Source organism: Eptesicus fuscus, chromosome 6 (genome assembly GCF_027574615.1).
Source record: "Eptesicus fuscus isolate TK198812 chromosome 6, DD_ASM_mEF_20220401, whole genome shotgun sequence".
Classification (NCBI taxonomy): domain Eukaryota; kingdom Metazoa; phylum Chordata; class Mammalia; order Chiroptera; family Vespertilionidae; genus Eptesicus; species Eptesicus fuscus.
Genome location: NC_072478.1, coordinates 36772729 through 36795638, shown reverse-complemented (window position 1 = coordinate 36795638; position 22910 = coordinate 36772729). Strand labels below are relative to the sequence as shown.

General features: G+C 40.7%; 1 protein-coding gene across 1 annotated transcript in view; it reads left to right on the top strand.

Annotated features, from left to right (window-relative positions):
* The window catches only part of GALNTL6 (polypeptide N-acetylgalactosaminyltransferase like 6), a 982562-nt gene that overhangs the window by 833022 nt on the left and 126630 nt on the right, over nucleotides 1-22910 (top strand). The gene's annotated exons all lie outside the window — the stretch shown is intronic.

The following is a 22910-nucleotide window of genomic DNA, read 5'->3' as shown; positions in this document are numbered from 1 at the left end:
GCACAGCAAGGCTATATTCATGATAATCCTCAGAATCTCACTCAGTAGGGTCAAAAGTGGCATCCAGTTGGGATGACATTTGCAGAATTTTTGGCCAAAGGCTTTGTGCCTCCCAAAGGCAAAAGCTTAGAATCAATGTTACTGGTAGGCTTATATTAAGGTACACGTTAGTAGTCAGATACCATTATTCTTGATTGATGAGCTGAATGTCAACTATAATTCTGATGCCTTGAAGTACCAATTTAGCTGTGTAATATTTTCAGATATACTCATGAAAACCTGTTTAATTATTTTGGAAGATACACATTCCCCCACTTTTATAAGTACTAGATTTCTTTCCCATCTGTAGAAGCTAGATTCTGTTGGTTTCATTCCACTTTTGCCTCAATTCATCATCTCCTCCTCTTCAATCTCTCTCCTCTTTTTCTTTTTGTTGAACTTTATTTCTCAATTAAATTTGAAATTCAATATTACTTTGTATTAGTTCCAGGTGTACATCATAGTGGTTAGAAAATCATATACTTTATATCTCCTCCCTTGTGTTTTGTGACATGATTTTATCTTGATTTTCTTCCTGCCTCTCTCTTTCTTAGACCCCTTCACAGCAATCTCTAGTATGTGTTTTTATATCCTGTGCCCTGTTCTCTTCTATCTCTATCCTGGATCTAATTTCATGCTGATGAGTCCTAAATCTACACCACTACCTCACGTCTTTTTTTCTTGAGTCTCAGTCCTGCATATTCTACTAACTACTTAACAAATCTATTTGAATATTGCATGGACAGCTCAATCCAAATATGCCCCAAACTAAACTCATCATCGAACCTGTTCCTGGTTCCTAGTTTCAAGGAACTGCACCACCTGATTTCCAAAGATACAAGACTTGAAAGTGAAAGCAAACTTTACAACCTTCCCTTTCAAATATAGTTGATTCTATGTCCTCAGAATCTCTTGGATCCATTCTTTCTTCAGTATCACCACTGCTTCTGCCTTGGATCAGGTTCAGATCCTTCCCACAGGGTGCCTGGAACAGCCTCCTAGCAGGATGTTCCTGATCCTGGTATCCAACTCCAAATTTCCATTCCCAAACTCCCACCAACAGAGTCTTTCTAAAATACAAATCCAATCATGTAATTTCCAGCTTCAAGCACTTCAATGGCTCCTATTAACTCTGTGATGATGATGATGATGATGATGATGATGATGATGATGATGTGTGTGTGTGTGTGTGTGTGTGTGTGTGTATACATGTGCATTTGTGTATCTGAGAGAGATAGAAAGAGGAAGAGCCCTAGCTGATGTGTTCAGCGGTTAGAGTGTCGGCACACACACTGAAAGGTCAAGGGTTTGATTCCTGGTCAAGGGCACATGTCTAAGTTATGGGTTCAATACCCAGCTGGGTTAGAAGCTCATGGGGGAGGCAACCAATCAATGTGTCTCTCTCACATCAATGTTTTTCTCTCTCTCCTACTCCCTCCCTCCCTTCCAGTCTCTATAAAACATCAATGGGAAAAATATCCTCAGGTGAGGATTAACAAAGGAAAAAAAAAAAGAGGAAGAGAAGGAGATAGAGAAGGAGAAAGAGACAATGTTAGGCTTTGGTGTCAAATTCTTTTGGTTCAAATCCATACTCAACCATGTGACGTCAATGGGATCAGTAAACTCTCTCTAACCTGGATCTTCTCATGTAAGAAATGGGAATAGGAGCTCTATCTAATTCCTTGGGGAATCATGAGGACAAATTGAGATAAAGCATTCAAAGAACGTAACCTAGTGCCTGGCATATAATTAGTATTTGATCAATTATAGTTATTGTTCTTGACAAAGTCCAAACTCCTCAGTGTTAGGTGCAGACCCTCCCCTCACCCAGTCTGTACTTACTACTTCCCAGCACATCTTTGGCCAAACCTTTCACAGGTTCTGCCATGTCAAACTAAAGTACTGTGACTTCTTACACCTCCTGCTGTTAATAAGCTGCTGCTCTGTCTGAAGTGCTCTGCCCTGGCCAACTCCTATTCACCCTTCAAGGCTCTGGTCAGGCATTTCCTGCTCTGGACCACTTTCCCTTAACCACACCTGCATCTGGATCCCAAGCCTGTGCTGCATATTTAATAATCATTCCAATCAAAATAATCATTTCCAGTCCAAGAAAGCGGACCCAGTACCCACTTTCTCAGTCCGAAGCCAATTGAGACTAAATTGATGTCTGAGAATGCAGACCTTGCTGTCCAGCTAATAGTGGGCTAGGAATTGCTGTGACAGGTGTGTTTCCAAGATTCATGGGTTTATGTGGAAGGAGGCTCTAATCCTGCTGTTAAGGGTCTGAGCTAGCTCTCAAGAAGAAATGGAATATCTAGAATCTTCTGAGTATACTAAATTTCACATACATTAATTCATTGTCCAAAATACAGATACTCAAGAATAAAAGTGAGTGCTATGAATAACCACCATGGGTCATAGGCATAAATTAGGACTGTCCAGGACAAATGGGATATAAAATCACCCCACATAGAGTTATCCTGTAATGAATGTGTTTGCCTCCCATGTTATAGATTAAAGTGACCACCTGTAGCATAGAGCACAGTTCTTGACACAGCTTAGTAGGTGCAAAGTAAATGTTTGCTGATGCCTGGAGTTCATGACTTTTAGTGGACAGAAGACAGTCAGGAAACTACTGGGCCTGAGGGTCTCAGACCAAGGAGAGCTTATCTTATGTGTCAGGGTATCAGGAACATAAAGCGGTGGGCAGAATGAGGAAAGAGAAATGAGCCTCCTAAACAGACAATGAGTTAGATATTCCTCTGTGGTTCTGTTGGTTTGTCTGTTTAGTTCTCAGCCCACATCACCTGTAAAGTGTGAAGGGGACATGGGAAAGTAGGGTGCACAATGTGATGGGGACAGGGGAGAGTGGGGTGCTGACCTTCACTCCCTTTTTGACCAAGGCCTGTCAGCAAAGCTTTCATTTTCTAGACTCTAGCAGGCCCCATCACGTGGCCAGACTTCCCTATCTCCGTAGCACAGACAGGAGCAACTGTGACCCATGGCATCCAGCAAAATGAATAGCTTTCTCTTTTCTAGCTCCAGAGAACAGAGAATATGCTGCCCACATAGAGAGAGGTAACCATGCCCTCAGAACACGGTCATCTGAACCATACAGTTGAAGTGATAACAGAGTAATGACGTCTGAAACACAATGAAGGATAACCAGTACTTAATAGGAATTGGTGCTCATACAGAACTTGGGGTAGAACCTTTTCTTCCACATTCTCTCTGTGTATTTAATCCCTCACAGCGCGTTTGGCAAATGTCATATTACAAAGACCAGAAAGGGTCATTCGGGCTCTTTGTTGTTTTATCAGAACATAACAATGAACAGAATGAGCCACAGGCAGTTTTCTGTTCTATTTATAGCGCAAACGGAATATTTAGAAGCTAGTGGTGACCCTGTGACTACAATTTACCATCCCTGAAAGGGTGTATGAATAGATAAATGATTCAAATCTGGGAAATTCCATAGCAACACTACACAAGACACAGGCTCTTAGAGCTAATACTGCCCAACTGAAGTGGAAAAGCCACCCCGCCCTCCATTACCCCACATCCTACCTCCCACCCCCATCCCCACCCCTGGCAGGTCAAAGCACTTGGAAGATCCTTTTTTAAAAAATAAAATATATATATATATATAATTTATTGATTTTTTACAGAGAGGAAGGGAGAGGAACAGAGTGTTAGAAACATCAATGAGAGAGAAACATTGATCAGCTGCCTCCTGCATACCTCCTACTGGGGATGTGCCTGCAACCAAGGTACATGTCCTTGACTGGAATCGAACCCTGGACCCTTCAGTCTGCAGGCCGACGCTCCATCCACTGAGCCAAACCTGTTAGGGCTGGAAGATCCTTTTGACACTTCATCTTCTCAGCATCTTTGTGAGCTAGGGAGAAGAAAAGATTATAACATTTAGGGAGGTTTTAAAAAAGATATGGATATATTAAAAATCTCCTAAGAAGAGAGAATCTAGGCAGACATGTTAATTCCCCTGACTTTTTATAACAGAAAACCTGTTTTTAAAATGCATATTATTTCAGAACCATGCATCAGAGGGTCTTTGGTAGCTCTTCACATTCTAATGTGAGTTCACCCCACTGTTTCACTGATGAATATAAAAAGAACACCAACCTGAGAATCAGGCAGCCTGCATTAGGTCCTGTCTCAGATATTTCTGTCTGAAGCACCTAATGCTGGGAACTCACAGGCACCGTTTCTTCATGGGTCCAGTTCCTACATGAGGACAACACTGTATATCATCACTAATCAAAGCATCAGGTGAAATCAATATATAGACTTGACCATCCATGGAGCATTACACAGAGCTAAATTCCGTAGTTTTTTTTTTTTATTCTGTGACCTGAAGACACTGAACAGTGAACTTGAGAAACACACTCTTCCTTCTAAAGTTTATTCTGGCCACCAAGTCAACAATAAATATAATTTTTAAAAAATTAAAAACAATGAAACACCATTAAAAAATAAGTTAAGGAAAAATAAATACATTAGATTATTTTTTAATTGGTTTCAGTTATGAGGAGAGAAGAATACTCCTCTAGTGCAAGTAATTTCTAGCCACAAGTTTAAAGTATAAAATATTTAAGAATTTAATATAATAAATATAAATTGGTGCTTCCTATTATAAATCCCTAAACTAAACAGCAAGGAAACTGATTTAGGTGGAGTTTCCTAGAAGCAGAGCTTGAGACAGGGACTTGGGTGCATTTTGTTCTTCTTGGAGGAGTTGCTTCAGGAAAGACCTACAAGGCAGCAGGGGAAACGGATAGGGAAGGAGGAGCCAATGAGGGTACAGCCTGATCCCAAAGAGTCTGGAGCATAAATCACACATGCAGCTGACCCTCCATGAGATAAGGGGGTTGGGCTCTTTCACCCCTATATCAGCCTATCAATGGCCATCCCTGAGGGCAGCCTAGGGAAGTGGGTGTTGCCTCTCAGGCCTATCAGCACAAGGCAGCTGCCTTCAGCCAAAGCTAATTCTGCAGAGAAGCTGGAGCTGTTTCAGAGCACTTGCAGGGCTGGAGAATGTGTGGTCCAGCGGAAAGAGGGGATCCACTGGGACACAAGCAGCTTCTAAGACTGATTCCATGTGGACTGTTTCATTACAACTGCAGAGATCACTGAGGAGCTAACTTGGAAATACCTACTCTGCATTTTTCAAAATCTTTACTGTTTGCCATTCATATTCCAAATCCAAAACTACTACATTATAAACTCCACTTACGAAGAGAACCCACCTTGGTTATCTTTTAATTTCCATCATGATTTTATCTTGATTTTATCTTGTGGTACGTCATGAATTTAGTGTTTCCTAAGTGAATGAAATGGAAAGGAGTAGAGTGGCATGACATAGAATAGAATCAAATCCTCTAAAATGAACTGGAGTTCTTGGAAGGATGTGAGGCTAGATATTCATCCCATCACAGAAAACATGCTACATGTAACTACAACTGATGTCAAGAACTCTACTGTGATTGAATACGCACCTGCTATGAGAAGCACATATAATGCTTTGAATCATCTTGAATCGATTTATGTATTTATGCCCAAACATAAAGAAGAATGTGAGCATTTCAGTGAAAAATAAAAAGAACTGAAACAAATGGCCAGAGCTTAGGACAAAATCCCACTGGCTTAAGGCATCACTGAAGGGTTGCTCAGGGAATAAGGAAAGACCCACGCTGTGTGTGAGGAAGGAAGTAATGTTAGTCCAAACCAGGCTGTTGGTGAGTGTCAAGGACAGATCAGCTATGCCAACTTTGATCAATCTGGTGATGGTTACTACCTTAAAATGAATAAAAGTCATCTATGAAAAGCACTCCCCTGAAAAGTAATATGACATTACAGATTTCTACAAATTCTGCTTTTGAAGTTAAGTTGAAATAAAACAACTTTATTTCACATGAGCTAGTTCTCTGAGCTCTGTGAAAATGTTACCGATCCTCCTATCCCCACAAACTGTTAGCCTGTAGCAATAGTCAATATTGAGTGCTTATTGTATAACTAACACATTCTGGGTGTTTTACATGAACAAACACTCATTCTCTAAACATAGCTGCTATCTATTACTATCAGCCCAATTTTACAGATAAGGAAAGTGAATCACATTTAGTAAGTAACTTGCCCAAGGTAAGTTACATAGGAAAAACTTGAGCCCATGCAACCTGGCTCCCAAATCTATGCTCTTAACCATTATTCTACACTTAATTCTTACCATTCAGTCTAAACAGAGTTCAAACAAATGTCTAACGTTATCCAAGTGTCCATTATATGTGAGCAAAGACCCTGTTATGTGTGTCTGTTTTTGTGCTAGCTAACACCCATTGACCATCTTCTGGCAACCAGGCTGTGCTTGCTGTCTAGGAACAAAGTCCTCCTCCATTCTCATTTTGTATGGTTCCATGAAGCTGATGCTACACTCCGCTTTAGCTATGGATATAGTTACCAATATATTCACAGCATTTTAGTCATCCCTCATAGACTCTGGACAGGCTCATCCAGGTGGACAATATTAGACAGATGGACCACTCATGAAGCAGAGTGACTTATTCATACCTTCTTCTTTTACTTTCTTTTTAAAAATATTTTTATTGATTTAAGAGGAGAAGGGAGAGGGAGAGAGAGATTGAAACATCAATGATGAGAAAGAATCATTGATCAGCTGCCTCCTGCACGACCCCTACTGGGGATGGAGCCCGCAACCTGGGCATGTGCCCGACCCGACCCATGACTGCCAGCTGGGCTTCTTTTACTTTCTAATTGCCTCCCTCTATTCCCTCAGTCCATTCACCCTGGTGCTTGCTCTGAATTATGCAGGTCTAAGTGATCTTCTCTGTCATTATAATCAGTTGTCTAAAATGACAGAAATCCCAATGTCCCCCTATCCCTCCCTTTAGGAACCACAGGTAAATTTAAGGAACATAAAAAACCCTAGCAATCAAAGAGAGTCCCTACTTTTGGACCAATATCTATATTGTCCCATGTCTGCCATAATTATACATTTTTCATTACAGAAGGAGTTAAAACTTTATAGTATTTTTATTATATCAGAGCAAAGAAGCCATTTCTTCTGTATTTTATAGCACCAGACTCTTTGGGGTAATATCCTTTCATTTGGCCCTGGGCCTATGGGCACTCACTCTTTGGTCCTTTTTATGAGGATAGTTTTATAGGCAGTTGTTTGATTCAAAATGAAAAGTTTGTTCCCCTAAAGTTTAGCTGTAACAGAACAGGTCACAGAAAAGTATGAGATACAGAATAAATCAAGCCCTGTCAGTTGTGAAGATAATTAAACAGTTTGGACCAGCCAATGACAAAAATATCTCGTTTATTGATGATAAATCTTTAACCTGATTATTGGCACATGATAAATTAATCTTAGGGTTAATAGATAAATGTGGCCAAAATTAAGACAAGAAAACATGTACTTATTCAGAGAGGATCAAGGAATAATTCCATGTAAACAAGTATGGTATTCTATGGGCCCATAAAAACAAATTATAAAAGCCACAAGAACAATTAGGGTATAGTTCCATCTTGGCATTAAATTTGAATGAAATTTGAAAAATTTCAAACAATTTTTTGTTCAGGTTCACAGTGTTTCCTTTACTGGATCACAGATTTAAATAAAAAAAAAAAAAGTGGGGGAAGAGGCACCTTTGCCTCTCTTCATCGAATTTCTCTCAACATACCCTCATTCCTTCCTGTGCCATAATCACAACCAGGCCTTCTCAAACATATCCACTCAGCCCTCTGACTCCCAGCTTTTGTCCCTTCCTCTGGAGACGATGGCCTTCATCTGATTTCCCCAGGTTCCTGAACATTTCAACTGGCCTGTCAGTAAGTTGAACATGTAATTACCTGGTTCAAGAAATTCCACTGTGAGTGATGGGCATGCCCTGACAGGAACAGATCTAGACATCTTGGAGGTTGTCATCCTATGTGTCTCCCTCAGTCTTCCCAAGCAGGATACAAACCCAGCACTAACATTCTGTAGACATGGTTATGCTGATCCACCTTCCATACTTTTCCCACATTTTACCAGTGAGGGACATGTCATAGGCTTTTCAGACGTTCCTACGGCCTTCACATTCATAGTCTCTAGCTCAACAGAGGGAACAGTAGGATCTATCGTCTGCCTCTAGTGTGTGGGGTGTGTGTGTGTGTGTGTGTGTGTGTGTGTGTGTGTGTGTGTGTGTTTGTCTGTGTGTGTGTCTTTGATGTTGTGCATGTAAAACTTAGGAAGTGGTGCTCAAAATTGTACCTCCAAGCAAGGGAGACAATTGTGTCTGAATGGCTAGTTAGGAGCAGATGATAAATTTCAGTATTTTCTAAACAAAAGGATATAGAGATAGTCTGTAATTTGTTTCTGCCATCCCAACACTGATTTCTGTCAATAGTAGAAAGTTAAGTAGAGTGTTGATTGCATGTATCCTCCATGCTAATTTGCAGAATAAAAGTAGGAAGTAATTATGTGATAGTGGGAAAAAAGTACTGTTATCCTTCAGATTATGTTTAGGATAAGAATATGACTAATCCCGGCTGGCGTGGCTCAGTGGTTGAGTGTCGACCTATGAACCAGGAAGTCACCGTTCAGTTCCCAGTCAGGACACATGCCCAGGTTGTGGGCTCGATCCCCAGTGTGGGGTGTGCAGGAGGAGGACGATCAATGGTTCTCTCTCATCATTGATGTTTCTATCTCTCTATTCCTCTCCCTTCCTATCTGAAATCAATAAAAATATTTTTAAAAAGAATATAACTGAAAATAGTATCCTATATTTCTGATTTTTAATGAATTTTGCTTAACCTTTCCCTCAATTAGTACAAATTGGTAAGAATTTATTCTAACTGCTGTCTGTTCATCTCAATTATTTAAAGCATTATCTACTTTAAAAGTAATTTCTAAGTAAGTGCTTGAACCTCACTATAAATATCTCCTCCCTTAAAAGGCAAGGATAGACTACAATGTAGTGACTCCTTAAAGAAAGAAAAATGTAAAAATATCCATCTAAGTAAATCATCCTTCAAAAATAATAACACATTATTAGCCTCAGGAGTAGTTGCTTACTCTTTGAAATAGAGTAAGAAACACTTTTAGAAGTCATTTTTCCAGGTTGCTTTCAGGGTCTTTGAGTCAAAAAATGATATCTCACTTCTTTGTAGTCGGATCTTAATTCTGAACCAAAACTGTAATGTTAACTTGATCTTTTATGTTTCGGCTAACCTGTATATCCTCTGTATCTGATAATTGGATTTTTGCCCATCCCCCCTTCACTCACCGCATCACTAAATCCTGCCAATTTTACCTCTTACATGTTTATTCCATCCATCACTGTTTCTAGAGCAATAGCAAAAGTATGTCATCATCTCTCATCTAAATAGCTGTAACCCCCAAATGAGTTTCCACTTCAGTATTGTCACCCTCAAACTTACTCTCTACACTGTCTTCAGAGTGTTATACCAAAAATATGTATGAAACCTGAATACATTACTGTCCTGGTTAAAATTCCTTGGTGGTACCCAGTCACTTACTGAGATTATTAACCTGGGATTAGTAAACCTTCTTTGTTTAGCCTTCTGATAATATTTATCATTTCCCATGAATCTTTATGAGAATTATGAGTAGATTGCATTTATTTGGAGAAAGACCACATACAGCTTTCATCAGTTTCCATGTCCCAGTAAAGAATAAAACAAAGGTTATAATCAAATTCATATTCCATAATATGGTTCACAAGACCCTCAGCATTCTGACCTCTGCCACCTTCTCTAGCCTCACTCACCAAATCTCTTGGCTTTGTACTCAACTGTCCAGCTTTAACCAAAGTCTTGTATTTACACACACCATGTGCTCCAACCCCACTGGGAACACATCATGTTATTCATCTCTATGTGCTTTTGTCTATTCTGTTTCTTCTGCCTGAAATGTACTTCTTCCCTCTCTTGTCTAACCCCTGCCCATCCCACTGTCACACCCAAGTTAAGGTACATAGCCCTCTGGCGATACCATAGAGTGCTGTATACACTCAATCATTTCCCACATCACGTTGTTTTGATTCAATGTCTGTCTTCCCCACTAACCCTGAACACCACAGGGACAGAGAGGTTACTGTTCATTTTTGCATCTTGTATTCAGTATCTTGAACATAGGTTCTCAGTAATTGTTGCATCAAACTACAAAGGAGTGGACTATTTATTCCTAGACCATCTGCTAGGTAGCTGATGAAAGAAGTCCCTAGCAAATTTCAATACCTGTTATGGACTGAATGAATGTCTGTGTTCCCCCAAAATCCATATGTTGAAATCTTAACTCTCAACAAGATAGTATTAGGAGGTAGGGTCTTTGGGAGGTAATTGGGTCATGAGGAGGAAGCCCTGATGAATGGGATTAGTGCCCTTATGAGAGAGAGACTCCAGAGAGCTCTTCAGCCTTCTTTCTGCAATGTGAGGATGTAACGAGAGGTAGGCAGTCTGCAATCAAGAAGAGGGTCCTCACCAGAACCCAACAGGCTGGCACCTTGATCTCAGACTGGTCTGCCTCCAGTATTATGAGAGAGAACTTTCTACAGCACTTGTCTATAGTACTTAATTATATCAGCCTGAAATGACTAAGGCAACATCTTATAAAATCGATGCTACACAAGCCAATATAAATAAACATCTTCATTATCTAGAATTATGAAGGATTTAACCAATATATCCAGTAGTTATCTGAGCCCACAGTTCTGAGTGCCTTTATTCTTCCAGTTTTCAGAGAAAGAGTGATACACTAGAGAGTGTGTAATAGATGTGGCAACCCAGAAAGTTTTCCCATATCCCCTGCTTCTGGTAACAAACCCTGCTGCACTGACCACAGAGACGGGCTATAGTCCATCTCATGTTTTGTAAAAGGTAAATGCTTGATCCAAGCAAAGCCCATCAAATTTCTTTTCTGATATTGACATAAGAACATACCAAAAAAAAATCCTTTAGTATCCTAGGGTTGCCAGATAAAAGCAGAATGCTTGGTTAAATTCAGATAAACAACAAATAAATGTTGTAATGTAAGTATGTCCCAAATATTGCATGCTTACATCACTAAGTTTTGAAGCAGCTTGTTACACAGCAATAAATAATGTAGCATAGATTTGGTGCCAAGTATTCATTTATTCTTTGTTATTTTGAAAAAATTATTAATTTGAAACAAGGAGCATAAACTCTTTAAAGAACTATTTTAAATATCACCTAGGAAGTTAGGGAAGAGAGTATTTGTGAAGACCAAGGGCATTTCAAACTTGCATAAGCAAGAAAGAGTTCAAAGGACCTCCATGTGGTTTCTCTATGTGGCCTGGGCTCCCTCCTCCTCCAATAGCTGCAGTGTTGGCTGGATTCTCATGTGGCAGCTCAGAGCTCCAAGATCACATGTCCCAATGAATGAGATAGAAGGTATGTGGACTCTTACAAGCCACCTTGGGAGCCCATGGGACGTCAGTTTGCCATATTCCATGGGTCGGAGCAGGTATAGTCCCATCCAGATTCAAAGGCAGATCATAGACTCCACCTCTCAAATACAGAGAGGTCTAAGAATTTGTCGACATGTTTGAAAACTGCCGCAGAATGTGAGAGAGGCAGGGATAGACAGACACAGAGCACAGCGAGGGTGTTCTTTTTCTCTCCTGCAAGATACAGTTATATGACTTCTTTGTGGGTAGGCTTGACCTGGAGGAGAAAATGAGATAATGCTTTTATCTGGATTTTTTTGTTTATAAATTACGGTTATAGCCTTTTTTCTTAACATCTCTTTTCCTTAGTCCCTGTTTTCTTTTAAAGGAATTAAAGTCATTAAGCAGGGGCTAGATGTACAGTGTGAATTTATTAAAAGGTAAAGGTTTGATAAGAGGTATTAAAAAAATCCATGCCAATTCTAGACTGATATAAATACTAGGAAATGAGACCCAAATTGCCTTTGAGTTGCAATCAGTGCCCCAAAGAAAAGGCATATTTTGCATTCCTTCCTAAGACGAAGGGGCAATGTTTTCACAAGAAGGTGTCACATGTTTATTAAATAAATGAAGCATAAAACAAGCTTGCCTGCAGCTTCATCCAGGCTTGGATTTGAATAGCTAGCATTTATCCCTTGAATGAAAGGTTATATTTGTATCCAAGAAGAAAGGCTCCCCACTCTGCCCTTGGGATTTTTAGCTCTGCACAGTCCCCATTGCTGAGGAAATAAGGGGTTGACTCTGCCATTTCACAGTACCACTGTGTTCCTTTGGATGTTGGTGTTGATGGGAGTGATAAGAGCCTGGAGGAGCAAGGGCGAGAGCAGTGAGGGAGAGTCCCTCCAGGGATGAGTGGCAGAGTGTAAGGGAAGGTGGAACCTGAGAGACTGGGACAGATAGGAGATGAGGAGCTTAGGGACGTGCACTCATCCACATTGTGGAAAGATCTCAGGGTACATCGGTGTCAAAATATGGATTTTAGGAGGGGGTGAAAGTCATGTTGGCATATAAATAACAGAAAACAGGAGGGCTTTGGGGTCTCCTGATAATGTTATAAAATCTGACCTGTATTTTATGTAGGAGGAGCAAAGTGCCTTTGCTGGGCTCAAACTGGGATTCAGAGACTGGCTGTACTGGTGGGCTGGCCAACTAATAGACATAGGGCTGACAGAACTTTTTTTAAGCTAAAGAAGGGTGGAAGATGTTTTAGTCTATACAGGCTGCTATAAAAAAAAAAAAATACCATAGACTGAGTGGCTTATAAACAACAGTTCTGGAGGCTGGAAGTCCAACCTGAAGGTGCCAGCCTGGTCAGGTTCTGGTAGAGGCCCCTTCTGGGTTTCAGACTGCCAGTTTCCTGCTGTGTCCTCACGTGGCGGAAGGGGCAAGGGGGATTTCTCAGGCCACCTTCATACGGGCACTTATCCCATTCATGAGGACTCTGTCCCCATGATCTATCTGATCACCTCCCATAGACCCCGGGTCCCAACACCATCACCTTAAAGGTTAGGTTTCAACATCGGAGTTTCGTGGGGAACACACTCAGACCACAGCAGGAGATGTTGGGGAACAGAGAGGAGAATAAATAAAAGCTCAAGGTAATGGATTAGCGTCTGCCCGCTGTCTGGCCTGAGAGACTGGTTGGCGGCCCCTGTGGAGAGCAAGGTTAATTTCAGAAGCAGAAAGAGTTGTGTTGGTGAAAGACTGAAATTCTAAGCATGAGCAGTGTGGCTTTGGAGCTCACCTGCAGGACAGGTTACATGGCACGAGGCCTAGGTCCCAGGGCAACCTTCCCCTGACAGGCTCCTTTAAGGGAAGCACCAGCAGACTAGGACTGGGGCTGGTGGAGCAGCTTTCTCATGGAGGGGGCTGGTGTCAGGCACAAGAGCCAAGAGACCTAATAGGCTGGAGCAGAAAAGCATACACAGACGAGCTCCCTAGGGCACTGTTGACGTCTCTAGGGACGCACGGAGAACTGAAAAATTCTAGTGGGCAGGCGGAGAGTGAAGGCAGATGGACCCAAAGTCGTTTTCAAAACCACTATAATCTGATTATTTGGTGTTGACATGACCTTCATTGTCCCTGCAGGCAGGGAGAGTGTGTGTACAGTGTCTAGATTGCAAGAGGAGAGGATACATAATTAAAACTATAATATGTGTAATATGAAGCCATGATTAAGATCTGTAGCCATTTAGAAATGAATAAACCCAATACGAATTGCAGGATGATTCTACTGAGGACATAATTTGGAATATAAAATGAAATCCAAAATGAAACTCAGAGCCAAGTTTCCGATCCCTCACACAGCTCCAAGAGAAAGATGGACAGGAAGTGACTTAAGAAAATAAGCTGTCACATTGATACTTTCTATGTCCCCAAAATTCCTTGGAAGAGATTTCACTGGGGGAGACCAGATATATTCTGCGTTTTGAGGATTGGGGTGCAGGTGTTCCCTATATGTTGTTAACATGCACCTACGTAAAGGGAATGATTGCACACAGGAGAATCCATCCATCCACTCACTGTAGGACTAAAGAAAGGTATTTTTGGAATAGTCAGTCTGTTCCTCATTCTTGGTTGGTCTTTTACTTGCACGCACATGTGCACACATACACACACACACACACACACACACACACACACACACACACATCATTTTAGACCCCAGAAGAGTCATCGAAGACACAACATGTTAGTCACATAACAGAAGACTAAGATTGAAGGAATATTTAGCACATTTTGTCCATTCTCCTCCTGTACCCCCTGAGCCAGTTGTTGATGTGCCTTTTGACACCCGGGGTTTTCTATTTCGTCTCATGTTAAATCAGTGCCAACCACTGAAGATACAAAGACAGTAGGGGCCTGAGAAACTTCAGAACCACCAGCTTAATTGGAACATCAAACCAAGGCCATCACATGATCTTTATGGCTGTTGTCTGGTTTAATGCCCCATATAATTTCTGCTGACATCCACAAGATTCCTTCCTCCATCAACTCTTTAGATGCGTTCACAGGGTGGTCTGCACTATGCTAAGTATGAAGTAAGCAGCAAAAAGCATATTCGATTTTATAAAACCTTTTAAATCATTACATAGTATTACATGTGTTTATGTTTGTGATTAAAAACAAAATTACAAATCCTGGCACAAAATAGTACAAAATGTGTGCTATAATTTATCATTTTGTTTTTCTCCTCATTGTATCCAAAAAGCTGAAGAGTCATAATCCTGCCACCTGCTTTTGGGTAACTAGTTGGCGTTGATTCCTTTTCTACCAGTTTTTTTCTAAACATTAACATTTGCATTTGTAAATCTAGAAAAATAGAAAGCTTTTTTTTCCTACGGAAAGGCTTTCACTTTTATCTGAGGAGCTCTGAAAAGCAGTTATGCATTGCAAAATATCCAGGGTACTAGTGGAGATAACTTGTTTAAAACGCCTAAAATAATAATTCTATGCCAGGCAGACCTTAAAAATTAGGAAACTCACCAAAATCCTGTCTCTATCAAGAATTCTTATCACTTAACAGTAGCATAATGAAATTGCTATAATATATCCTCTTTAAGAGCTTGGAATTCAAAATGCTATCTGTTATCAGCTGTCTATGTGTGTATAACAGACCACCCCAGAATTTAGTGGCCTGGAACAGCAAGCATTTTGCTGGCTCACAATTCTGAGCAGCAGAAATTTAGTCTAAGTTCCACTGACTGGTTCTTCCCCTGGGCTCACGTAAGTAGCAAAAACAACTGGGTTGGGTTGCCTGGGACTTTCTGGTTTTCACACTGGGAGTCCAGCCTCTAGGAAACCAGTCAGTCTCAAGCAAAACAAACAGTAGGTCAACCTACACCCGAGGTCACACAGGTGGCAGGAGTCATCTGGTGGCTCACCTGGAGCCAGAGGGTCTAAGTGGGCTACATATCTAGTAGTGGGTGCTGACTGAGAGCTGGGCCCTGTTCCTCCATCAGGCCAGCCCAGGCTCCTTCACATGGTAGCAGGCATCTAGCAGAAATAGGAGGGAGTGCAAGCCCCAAGGGCAAGGCCTCTGCTTACACCACAGTTGTCGAGATCAACTAAGCGATGTCGCATGGCTAAGGAAGTCAGGGTGGGAACGTACCACACCAGGGCACAGATACAAGAAGCCAGGAATCACAGGGACCATTATTGTTACAGTCTAGCACAAGGCCATATACTAGTTCCATTTAATATTTAGACTTAGCAGATCCTGATTTTGTTCTTTGTGCTATGTTGAGAGACCATCTTCTACTTGGTAAGTCAATGAACCCCTCATTCCTAGGATACAGTCCAAGTAAAGCAGAACGATCTCTGCTGCCACTTGCTCCTGTTTAAAATAAAAAATTTAAATTAAAAAACAAGTTTAGCAGTCTGGTGCAGCCTAGTGGGAAAAGTGTGAGGTGCAATGATCAGTGGTGCTAAGGCAGTGATTTTCAACCAGTGTGCCGCAAGAATTTTTAAAACATTCAATGTCTGATCATTTAGTCAGGGGCAGTGACCTCTTTTCCCCTTAGGTTGTCAAATTTAAAAAAACAATGACAATGGACAATACAACAATCATCCAGTGTAAATGAATCAGAATGATGCCTATTTTTTGTCAGATCGGCAAAAGCTATAATATATGTTTTGGTTTGCCACAGAATTTTAGTAATAAGTTTGTGTGTGCCGTGAGATGAAAATGTTTGAAGTACGCTGTGCTAAGGCATAGATCCCAGTCATGTGTGCAGTGGGACTTCTCAGACAGCAGAGAGTAGAGAGGAAGCTCAGTTTACTCCGCTCTGCTAGGCCTGGGTCGTGAGTGTTAAAACTCTCTATTTACACTGCTCTTTTCCATTTGTATGTTATTAGAGCCATTTCTTCTGTTAAGCATCCATAGCGCCAAGGTGGATGAGTCAGGAGAAAACTTAGCTTTTTATGATTGGAATTAAATTTTTCCTCTACTTTTACATCCTGGCTTTGAAAAGAGAACCCCTTTCTCTCAACTGGTCATCTACTTCATTCTTTGCCCTTGGGAGGACCACATCCTTGCATAACAAAGACTCACATTCCTCCCTCATCCCTCTAGTCCTCAGTATACAATAAAAAGTCAGGAAATTATACCAAAAAGAAAGGTGATTTTTTTTTTTTTACAACATAAATCATACAATTGAATTTATCTGAGTTATTTAGCCAGCCTTTTCCAAATTCTAATTATGTAATGATTGAATACTTAGAAGAACAAAATTGTTAGAAAAAAATATTGTTTTAATATGCACTATCATTTTAATCAATAATTGAATTCTAGTTGAAAATAATTATATTTTAGCTGAAATTGTTTGGAGTCATGGGCCAACTAAAAATTGCTAGTTACATAACTGAAAATTATGTAGTTCATCTCTGTGTTGATTGACTTGGGTTGATTGTGCCATTTTATTACTGATCAAATTCACATTGCAACCCACATGTCCAGGATTCTCTTGTGTACCACTAATATGAATGGAAATTGAGAGCCAAATTATTTTCTAAGAGGCCAAATTGAAGTTTCCTTTAGATTTCTAGACCAAAGTTTTAATTGTTAGTAAATTTTAAAAATAAATATTTTTATATATTTTTTCAATGTGATGTTTTTATTATTCCAACCTATAAAGAACACATAAACTGTATTAAATTTTTAAATAACAATTTTTATCATGCAAGAAACTAGGCAAAAATCTCCTGGAGAAATTTTTTATTTTTTTTTAACTCCACCATCTTTTTTTTCATATATGGGGAAAAGAGTGAATATGTGAAATGGAGAGTATTAGGAAGATCAGCAATTCCTTATAATGTTGTGGGAATCATGGGATGAGGCTTCAAGCATTTAGACCTATATCCTGGGTTAGCAAAGACAACCAACTATATACCCTTTGAAAAATACATTTGCAAATGAGAACATGAAGAGTGTTTCAAAATAAAGAATGGTGCTAGTACACTTGTACATTATAGCCTCATGAATTAAAGTCGGAAAAGTTTAGACTATAAAAATTGATGTAGAAAAATAAACTAGTCTACCATAAATAAAGAGGAAAGCATATTTATTACCCAGTTCAATAGACTTAATATAAAATAGGGGGGAAAATGATTTCCATTAAGTATTAGGAAAGTTGTAGTTCTATGACCTGAAGAATAAAGAATCTTCCATAGGAACTTGCTTCATGGTTTCATTAATTTTAAAAGGCCTCCCAAGGATGACAGGCATTTTTTAATGGCAAAACTCAAAACTTGATTTGTGATATTATGAGTGATACTCATAAAGTACATTAATATATTGACAGTTTCATGGACACAGAGCCAATATTTAACATGTCTACAGTGTGTTAGCATTCCCAGGTTAAACCAGCAAGAATTTTGGGAAGGGGGGCCAGGAATATAAAGATAAATGAGAGAATGTGGGAAATGGGGCCAATGGGGAGAGTTTCAAGCAATTAATATTTTTAAAATAGAAAACAGAAAGCAGAAGAACATGCTGAAAATAATAAACTGCTCTTTTTCATTTACACTGAGGGGGAAATAATGTGACACATTTAACAGTTTTTACTCTTAATATATGAGAAATATAATCATTTTTCTTCTCTTCAGTGCAAAATTGCATAATAGTAAACTCATATTTGTATGGTGAGGTAGGAATTTCAATCCATAAACTCAGTTGTGCGTGATATTTCACAGCATTAAATTTTCTTCAGAGCCACGTAAACCCAACTTTGAGTTTTCTTCACCAAAGTAGTAGGAAATTCAGTCTGTCTTCTCATAGCAATTCCCTCTTCTCAGACAGGGCAATGGTTCTGGAATCTTACTTGGGCCAAATTATCAAAGTTGTCATCCTGATTGTAGTTGTCAGTTCACAGTGTTTGCCACCAAGACCCCTACTGCCCGAGCCACTTGGTGTGTTCAAATCTAGAAATTATGCCAATTTATACAAAATAAAGTTTGTCAAAATCAAGAGTCCCAGTGTGTGGGTATAGCCTCCCTACATGTTCCACACAGGAGGTCACTGATATCTCCAAGGGCCCCTCCACAGAGCAGGGTGAGGGACTCCATCACTCTAGCACTTGACAGCTTCTGATAGGGAGTCTACCTTTCCCTCTCTCCTCTCTCTGAGATATATCTTCAGGCTTCTTAGGCTCCCTTAAAAATAGGATTGCCTGGCTAGTGTTGCTCAGTGGTTGAGCATCACTGGTTCGATTCCCAGTCAGGGCACATGCCCAGGTTGTGTGGGCTGGATCCCCAGTGGGGAGGTTACATGCAGGAGACAGCCAATCAATGTTCTTCTCATTGATATTTCTATCTATCCCTCTCCCTCTCTCTCTGAAATAAATAAAAACATTTTAAAAAATAGAAGGAGCAGCTTCCATTAGTCTTTTAACAGTTTCTTCTCCAACTACAGAAATGACTGAGGCTGATGTCCTGGCTTGCTTTGTGATTGAAATGAGAATGGTGGTGACGATCAAAGGGAAAGAATGCATGGTGATTAGTTCACTAATAATTTATTGTGCTATACTGACAATGCCTATTACATATACCAGTGGAACTTTTAGCACCCACTCTGTGTGTGTGACACTGGGCACTTTGCATGCAAGACAGGCCTTCTTCCATTTCTTGTTACTATTCTTCTTCCCAACACAGGGCCTTGGTATACCATCTTCCTTAGCCTCAAATCCATCCCTCACTCCCCTTTCTTTCCATTTTTTAAAATCATTTACCCTAGCCCTAGCCAGTTTGGCCCAGTGGATAGAGTGTCAGCCTGCAAACTGAAGGGTCCTGGGTTCTATTTAGGTCAAGGGCACATGCCTGGGTTGTGGGCTCAATCCCCAGTAGGGGGCATGCAGGAGGCAGCCAATCAATGATTCTCTCTCATCATTGATGTTTCTCTCTCTCTCCCTCTCCCTTCCTCTCTGAAATCAATAAAAACATATTAAAGTAAATAAATAAAATGAACAAAATGTGTAATTGGAGTCTCTGAAGGATATGAAAAAAAAGTAGGGGCAGAAAGAATAATGGAAGAAATAATGGTCAAAATGAGTTTAAATTCCATGAAAACTATATCTACAGATCCAAGAAACTCAATTAATTTCAAGTAGAAAAAACTATACCAAGTCATGCCATAATAAAAATTCAATGATACAGAGATCTTTAACATAACCAGAGGAATAAAGGCTCATCTTACCTAATAATAGAGAAACATGTAAATTGACCGTACCTTCACTACGCCCACAGCCAATCAGAGTGAGTTGGGTTAATGCAAATTAACCCAACAAAGATGGAGGTTAATTTGCATATGCAGCGGGGCGGGCATCGCCATGGCCAGCTCCTGGGGGTTCGGGTCCATCTGGGCAAGGAAGGCCGGGGCCAGACACTGCCCACAACATACCAGTCCATCGGGCCAGGGAGGGTCAGGGGGATGGGCAGCACCAGAGGCCACCCAAGGGGTCCGGGTCCATCGCAGGCCACAGGAGGGGCAGCGGCCTCCCTAGCCATGCCTGCGGGGCCCTGGGAACATCGCAGCCCAGGGGAGGCATGGCTGGCGGCCTAGCCACTCCCGTGGGGCCCCGGGAAATCGCTGCCCAGGGAGGCGCGGCTGGGCCCTGGGAACATCGCAGGCATGGGGTTGCTGAGACCCAGACCCAGCCTCTGGCCACAGATTCACAGCTTTGTGGAGACCAAGGGCAGGGATCTGCCTCACTGCAGAGAGAGAGAGAGGTTCCGCAGTGGCCCCAAGACGTGGGTGGGCCAGGCCAGGGATCAAGGGGCATGGAAGGAAGCCCTGGGGGAGGGGCAAGGACCCACAGCTCTGAAGCGGGGTTGAGAGGCGGTGCCACCTCAGTGGAGGGGTGCCGCACTGCAGGGTACTGGACTGACTGACTTGATTCAGAGAAGCTCCCAGTGCTAACCTGCCTAGGCCTTGCCCAGGCGGCCTTCGCACTTCAGAGGCGGCGACTCCTGCTCCTGCCTTGACCCAAAAGCAAGCTCACACCTCCCTGCCCCATAGCAGAGCATGCCTTGGCGGTGAGTGTGAAGCCTTCCACCTGCTCTGGAGATGGGGTGGCGGGGGGGGGGGAGCAGTAAAGAATGGGGGCAGGGGACGGGGGAGAGGAAAGAATGTGGAGCGTCCACAATGAAGAGGTGCTTGAGAAAGAGGCTCGAAAGCCTGATGGGAAGGTTTGTTCTGTTTGCCCAGCCGCTGCCCCTTAGGAAGGGCAGAGAGCATGGCTCTGAGGGTTCCCTGTGCACTGAGTCAAGTTCCACAGCCAACTGGAATTGGCCTCAGTGTCCTGGTCTGTAAAATGGATTAAGCGTGTCCCAGTGCCTTCACTGAGCTTTGATGGCCAATTGAGATACTATATAAGGAAAGTTATGAAGAAGTGAGAAAGAAAAGGAAAGGTGAACAACTCAAAAGAAAGACTGGAAGGAACCTGTAAACCCATTGTCACTTAAATAGGGAATATAGTCAATAGTGTTGTAATGATGGTATGATGCCAGGTGGGTACTGGAAATATCAGGGGAACACTTTGTAAAGTATATGATTGTCTAACCACTATTCTGTAACTAATATAAAAACTGAAACCAATACAAAATAATATTGAATGTAAAGAAATGAAAATTGGAGTGAAATTTTTATAAATTTCAAAGTTTAAATAAAGGCTGTAAAGGAAGGGGGAGAATTAAAAAATAGTGTTTTTCATTTTACCACTTTATTGTCTTTTCAGTACATGAAAAAGACAGTTGTCTTTATATGGTGCTTTTATACTTTTCTAAGTCATTATCTCATTTTAAGTTAAGGGCAACTTAAAGACAAGATAATTATTCCCTTCACTATTCAAAGAAAGGAAATCTTGGTGTCTGGTCCCAATGATTCAATTGTCAAGCCCTTATTGTAAAGCAGGGTTAGTAAAATTTTCTGTGAAGGGTCATATCTATACTAATAAAAGCCTTGGGGGTGATCAGGCTAGCAGGGGAGAGTAGTTGGGGGCAATCAGGCAGGCAGAGGAGCAGTTAGGGGGCAATCAGGCAGGCAAGTGAGCATTTAGAAGCCAGTGTTCCCGGATTGTGAGAGTGATGTCCAACTTCAGGTTTCGGACATCACTCTCACAATGGGATCAGGCCTAAACCTGAAGTTGGACATCCTCCGAGGGGTCCCAGATTGGAGAGGGTGCAGGCTGGGCTGAGGGACACCCTCCACAGTGCACAAATTTCGTGCACTGGGCCTCTAGTTATGTACAGAAAAGAAAACAAAGGTAAAAATAACATTTTTCATGGGAAACAATACAAGTGAGAAGAAAGTGGGCAACATGTTTAGAGGACTGGAAAAAAATCTGTTAACTTAGCAATAGCCATCTATACTTTTTAAAGATATTTTAATGATGTTTTCAAATATGCAAAAGATAAAAGACCCCATTACCATTACACTCCCACTACAAGAAATGTTAGGAGAAGGAAAATAATTCCAGATGGAAATGTGGATCAAAACAAAAGAATTAAGAAATGAGAAATGGCCTGGCTGGCGTGGCTCAATGGTTGAACATTGACCTATGAACCAGGAGGTCATGGTTCAATTCCCAGTCAGGACACATGTCCCTGGGTTGCAGGCTCAATCCCCAGTGTGGGACATACAGGAGGCAGCCAATCAATGATTCTCTCTCATCATTGATATTTCTATCTCTCTCCCCCTCTCCCTACCTCTCTGAAATCAATAAAAACATATTAAAAGAAAACAACCCAAAGGTAGAGATTGTAAAAAAGCAAGATGCAAATATATGCTGCCTAGAAGAAAAACACTTTAAATATAAAGACACACTAATTTAAAAACTAAAGTAAAAAGATATAAAAACTTATAAATACTAGTGTTTAAATAATACAAACCCAAAGAAAATAGAAGTGGCTGCAGTAATATTAAGTCAAAATACAGACTGTCCCAAAAATGTATACACACTTTAACAGCTGATAGCTCAATTATGAAAATTAAGTCTGTTTTAATAAATACATTTCATTAAATGTATTCTAATAATTTTGTAATTATTCAGAGTGTGTTTATACATGTTTTGGGGATACCCTGTAGATGTCATAGCAAAGACTATTACCAGGGATGAGAAAAGTTTTTCATAATGATAATGAGGTCAACTCATCAAGAGCACATAAAAATCCTAAACTTTTATGCCTATTAACAGAACTATAAAATTTATGAAGCAAAAATACTGATAGAACAGAAAGAAGAAATAAACAAATCCAGAATCATAGCCATATGTTCAATCCTTCTCTCAATAATTGATGGAACAAGGAGACAGAAAATCAATAAGAATATAGAAGACTTGAACACTATCAACTAACTTTACCTAATAA